This window comes from Grosmannia clavigera (assembly GCF_000143105.1).
Source record: "Grosmannia clavigera kw1407 unplaced genomic scaffold GCSC_168, whole genome shotgun sequence".
In the NCBI taxonomy this organism is placed as follows: Eukaryota; Fungi; Ascomycota; class Sordariomycetes; order Ophiostomatales; family Ophiostomataceae; genus Leptographium; species Leptographium clavigerum.
This window is the reverse complement of record NW_014040771.1, coordinates 779,566-784,705: the sequence shown is the minus strand read 5'-3', so window position 1 is coordinate 784,705 and position 5,140 is coordinate 779,566.

The following is a 5,140-nucleotide window of genomic DNA, read 5'->3' as shown; positions in this document are numbered from 1 at the left end:
GCGGTCGCGGACCGCTTGCTTATGCGACTGCATTTGATTATATAGAAGCGCATACGTACTGCTTAGTCTATAGTAGTAGTAAACGCTAGATCTTACTTAATGCAAGGGTTGTCTTATGCGTAAGAGCTTCTTAGGAGGCGTGCAGCTTAGATTTTAGTTAGGGAACGCTTAGGTTACTGCTAATAGGTGTTATAAGGAAGCTAGCCTTAAATACTAGGTATATAAGAGTATAGTATACGCTAACTAAAAATAGTAGCGTAGAGCTTAAGACTCTTAATTACTAGTAAGGTAGAATAAAGGTATTAGCAGCTGTTTATTACTTATTAGTTATAAAACTATTGCTAACTAGATAGTAGAAGTAGTTTGCTACTAGAATATCTCTTTATTTAATTTTAAATGTTTCTTACTTTATTATTAAAGTAAGGTTAAGTAAGTTTTTAAGATGTATTTAAACGTTTAATAACGTAGCTTTTTTATTACTTTAAAGTATAAAAAAGTAAGTATATTTTATAATTTTAAAATAATTTTATTTATACTTATAAGATTACTTTTACCTTTTTAGCCTTTTTTTCTTTAATCTTATTAGTATAGTAGGTTAAAATAATAATTTATAACTTTATATAATAGCTAGCTAATAATTACTTATAAATATTATTTAACTAAAGCTACTTTTAAGTTTTAATAAACTTTCTTATAAATATAAATTGTATAAAACGTTTTTTTAAGCATATATACTGTCTTTAAAAGTATAAGTCTTTACTAATATAGTAGTTACTAAGTAATAGCTAACCTTAAGGTAAGCTTTATACTTAAACTATATTTTTAAGGCTTACTTAAATATTTACTATAAGTTTTTATATATAGCTTTACTAAAGAACCTAGTATGCTATATTAGCTATATAGCTAATAATATCTTATACTTACTAGTAAGTATATTAACTTATATACACTAGTAGCTAATTACTAACTAATAGTTTTTTAATAAAATTAAAAGCTTAGCTTAATATATTTAAAAGTTTCTAGCTAGTATAAATAAGTTACTACTTTAGTAAATAATAGTTAATAATATTATTATAGTACTAGGCGATTATATAGTAATTGCTTAAAGGTTAATAGCCTTAATAGTAATAACTAAAGAACTGAGCTACACCTTTTAAGAAAATAAGTTAAAGCCTTTAGTAACTAACTAGTGCTTTTAGCGTAAATGTTTTAAGATAGTATAATAAGCTATATTACGCCTTAGTATTCTTTACTGGTACTAGTAAAAGCTAAAGATTACTTTAATGCTTATATAGTAGTTAGCAAAAGTAGCTTAGCTCTTACTACTAACGTTTTTAAAAATAAGTATACTATTATAAGCGTAGACTTAAGTTACTACTACCTTTAAAATAATAGCAAGTTTTTTAATTTTTATTATTAAGTTATTATTAAGTTATTACTTAAGCTAATCCTTATTCTATTATGCTTAGCTTAGCCTAGCGCGCTATAGCTATTTAAGCTAGCTATAGTAGCACGCTTTACTATACTATAAGAGTAAAAATGCTGCCTAAACAAATCTTATAAACTATAGCAGCCTTAGTTAAGCTAGCTTAAACTAACTAAGCAATAGTCTTTCTTTAGCCGCTACCTTTAGCAGCGCCTAGCAAGCAATAGTCTTATGCTAAGTTGCTAACCTTAGCTAAGTGCTAGCGTAGCGCTGAACTATTCCTAGTACTATAGCTAGTAGTAGTAAAGCGGTTATAGTAGCTAGTAGTAGTAGTATAGTAGCATTTAGTAAGAGTGCGCTAGTAGGCAGCTAGTTAGCAGCTAGTAGTAGCTATATACTAGCTAGTAAAGGCTTGCCTAGTATTAAGAAGAGAGATAAGGGGGTAAAGAGAACGTTTATAAAAAAGGATAGTAATAAGTAGCTAGTAGCTAAGCAAAAGCTTACTAATAAAGTGTTTTAGGTTTATAGCTTTAAAGGGCGCTTTTAAAGCTAGAATAAGTAGTTTATAGTATATAATTACGTAAGAAATAGCAAAAGTAGTTAACTAATAATTAGCTTATATAACACTAGCTATTACCTTATAGTCTTTTTAATTCTTATAAGTACGCTTTATAGTCTTTTAGGAAGACTATAACTTATAGCTAGTATATGCTAAGTGCTTTTTTAGTTTCTAGGTATTATACTTAGCTAGCTAGCCTTTTTATTTTACTAAAAACTAAGTCTATAACCTTTTACTGAAGTTAGTAATAATATTTTCAACCTTATACTCTTTTTAGTCTTTTATTATTTTTAAAAATAAATGTTTTTCTCTTTCTTTTACTATAGTAGTCTATAGTTTGAAGCAAAAGATATAAAATACGTTATGTTAATAAGTATATTATAAAAGCAAAGCAACTTAATATATAACTAAGCCTAGTTTCTTTTTCTATATAAAAATATAGAAAGGTTAAGTTTAGCTTTTTAAAGCTAACTAGGTTTAAGTACTTTATTAATAAGCTTATAAATTTGCCTTTAATAAAATTTTTATATAAACATTACTTATTATAGCTCTTTTTTTATTAGTAAATTACATTTTCTTATAATATTTTTAGCTTTTACTTAATAGCTTATAGCTAACTAATACACTTTTACACACTCTTTACTATAGCCTTTATAAAAAGAAAGTTGTTTATAAAACAAGGGTAGTATATATATAATATATAAAATAAAGAAGTTTTTATTATAGTATATAATATATAAAATAAAGAAGTTTTTATTATAGTATATAATATATAAAATAAAGAAGTTTTTATTATAGTATAGTAAGCAGTATCATACACAAATTCTATAATACTTAACATTTACGTCTACTAGTGTTATAAGCAACTATAGAACGTTTATAAGAATTGCTTTAAGGTTTAGTTTAAAATTTTAGTACTACTATCTATTTATAAGTAGTATACTATTAATATTATTAGCTAGACTCTTTAATGTTATATTAGTTCTTACTAAAATTAGCTAGTAAATAGGCTATCCTTATTACTAATAATTACTTTTAGGATATCAAACTTAGTCTTTATATAATTATAAATAAGTTAAGTAATCTTAGTAGCTATAACTATCTTTTAAGTAAAGATAAATATACTATACTTTATATAGCAATTAACTATTACTAGAATAGCGTTATATAGATAGCTGTTTAAGCTTAGGCTTAGCTCAAGACTAGTTATAAAATCTATACTAATGTACTAGAATAGCTAAATAGGTATAGGTAGAGACTAGAGGTATTTATATAGCTTATACTATAGAACCTTATTACTTATATATAATAAATAGTTAGTAATAAACGTGCAAACGTCTATAGCTATGTTTAGCTAGTAGTACTTTTAAATAAGAAGTTCTATAGAAAATAAGGTATTCTCTTTTAGTAAATAATAAGTATTGTTTCCTTAGCTTTATCTAGCTTTTATAAACAAGTTATTTAGTAGTTAGTCTTAGCTTTAAGCATTGTAAATAGTATTATATAGTTTAAAGAAGTACTAAGGTTATAATAGCTATTTTTAGCTAGTAGCAATATAAGAGTATTCTATATACGTGCCCTATACACTAGTTTAGCAACTTACTGCTTACTAAGCGTTAGACTTAACAAACTATCTTAATACGTAAATAAGGCAAAGCATAGCTACTTAGCTATACTATACTTACTTAGGGTTACGCTATCGCGCACTCCCAATTTTTATATAAATTAGATAGTAAGCTCTTACTTACTAGTCCTTAATAGTCCGTCAAGTTAAAGTCTTAATATAATAGTATAAGCACGTTTAAGCCTTTATAACTATACATTGTGTATAAACCTTTATATTCTTTAACTTTTATTTTATAAAGAGTAATGTTCGATTATAGAGTAACTACTTTATAAAAAGTACGCAAGCTTTTAGCAGCAGAAGATGTACTAATGCTACCGTTTATGCTAATGCGCGGCAGCTATACCTTATATATAGGATTAAGAGGCACTTTTACTTTATTTATTAAATTAAATATAAGACTAGTATAAGTGCTACTAAATAATACCTTACTAACTAAAAACTTACTATAAAGTAATAAATATACTTATATTATATAAACGCTAAAAGTGCTACCTAACATTATAGCTATAAGAGCTATAAAACTACTGCTTAGCAATCGTTACTAGGATAATAAGCTATTATAATATAATAAGATTAAAAAGCTTGCTATTAGTGCTACTACTACTAAGACTAAAGAGTACTTAGTAATAATAAAAGATGCTTATAATACTAATATATATATTAACGTATTAAAAGATATAAAAATTATTTAAGTAAGTAGCTAACTAGCTACTAAACTAACAGCTAATTAGTAAAAGTAACATTACTTATAATAAAAAATTAATAATCCTTTAAATAAGGCTAGCAAAATTACTTAAAGATACTAGTAAAGGCTTAATAACTACTTAGTAAAGTAATACTTAAGTAAGACTATTAATAAGTTCTTTAATATAGTAATAAAGATTATAAATGCTTATAAAAAGTATTAGTCTTAAGGCTAAGAATAGAAAAAAAAGTAAGATAACTAAAAAAGCTATTATAGTTAATAGCGTACTAGCTAGTAAGCTAGTAAAGAAATAATATTATAATAATAATAAGATTAAAACCTACTTTTTTATAAAAAGTAGCTAACTTTAGTAACTAGCTATTAGCTAAAGACTATTTACGTCTTAACTAGCTAACCTTAATAGTATAAACAATATTAACGTTATATTAAAGTATTAGAATTATAAGAAGAGTAAATATACCTCTTAAAAGTACTTTAAGCCTAAAACTTACGTATAGGTTAAAGAGCTTTAAGTAAAACTAGAAAATAGGCTTTAAAAGCTTAATAATACAGAGGCAACTTGCTTTAATTAAGAAAACTAGTAAGGTTAATAAAGAAGCCTTATTCTTTATTAACCTTACTAGTATAATTAACTAATAATGTAATTCCTTACTACTACGCTTTAACTAAGGCGTAAACGCCTAGTAATCGCCAAGCTACTATTATTACTAACTTAGACTTTTATACTAACCTAAATATAGTAAACTTAAAGGTTATTTAATAGTTAAGTTTAAAGCTACAGCTATATAAGCTGATTATTAATAAAGACTAAGAATAAAGTTA